The following is a 1,387-nucleotide window of genomic DNA, read 5'->3' as shown; positions in this document are numbered from 1 at the left end:
GGTTTTTATGATATTTGCTAAAATAAATTAATTTATAGTAGTTTAGACAAAATTTCATGTTATGCTAATATGCGAAAAACTACTACTCCTAAGCAAATACGTGCCACAAACCACTTTATAGTACGTTAAATTACCTTCGTTTTATGTGCTGGCAGACATGTATACGTCTTATAGTTCTTAAAGCATATATTTTTCAAAAATCAAAATTTTTTCCCGAACTACTAGAAATTAATATTTTGTCACATATCATAAAAATTACTACTTCAATGAAGATAAGTGTTACAAATTACTTTTAGGTGTTTTAATTTGCCATAAAGTTTTTTTAAGACAGTTTATAGCTTTTGTGTAGGAGTAGTAGTTTTCATGTTATTTTCCTAAATAAATACACTAAATGTTGATTTCTAGTTGTTTAGACAAAATATTTTAATTTATAAAAATAAAGCTATATCTCAGGAAATATTGGGCGTACGGACGTCTACCATCAATCAAATTAAAGAAAGTTAAATGTACTACAAAGTAGTCATTTCCACGATATATATGAATATGAATTTAGCATATGAAATTTTGTCAAAACTAATAGAAATCAATTTATTTTAGCAAATATTATGAAAACTACTGTTCCTACGAAGTAGGGTTTGTCGGTTTTTAAAACCCGTTTTTTTTTTTAAACTGAATTTTAAAACCCGTTTTTTTTTAGAAAATTATGAAATTCGAAAACCGGTTTTCTAAAATGTCGGTTTTTGTATAAACCCTACTACGAAGTATAACATAACAAACTACTTTATAGTAAATTTGACTATAACTTGAGAGCTTATAGACATCAGTTCGTAGAATGGTTTTTGAGATACAGATTTCTAAAAATAAGTTTACTACTTACTGATTATTGAGTGCATCTTTTGTGAAATGATGTTTTTTAGAAAACTGTATCTCGTGAACTACTGAACGTAAATAGCTCTATTAGGGCTCATATTTTATTTTTCTTTCCGATAAAAACGTACTTCAGCGTTTCTTGAGCAAGGAATAATGAATATAAATTTCGATCCTGTCATGAATACAACAGTTTAACAAAATATAATAAAGATTTAATGCAATGGGGAAAGATCGGGCGGTCTCGACACATTCGAATATAATGTTTCTATCTTTTCTTTTCTCTTTTTTAGTTAAACATATTTTTTTTGTTTATCCATTGTTTATAATTGCAAACAACGATAAATGTTTATTTTTAAAAATAAACAAAATTAAAAGGTATAGAGGTTGTATTTTTTTTTTTAACGTCGTTGTTTTCGTATCATATTATCAATATAAATATTCATATTTATAGGTTCCTCGGGGATAACTAATGAATATAAATTTTACAATCTGATATTTTCAGACTAAAAATAATTAA

The sequence above is a fragment of the Halyomorpha halys genome, unplaced genomic scaffold (genome assembly GCF_000696795.3).
Source record: "Halyomorpha halys isolate HHAL.00 unplaced genomic scaffold, Hhal_1.1 Scaffold93.1, whole genome shotgun sequence".
In the NCBI taxonomy this organism is placed as follows: domain Eukaryota; kingdom Metazoa; phylum Arthropoda; class Insecta; order Hemiptera; family Pentatomidae; genus Halyomorpha; species Halyomorpha halys.
This window is presented reverse-complemented; position numbering follows the sequence as displayed.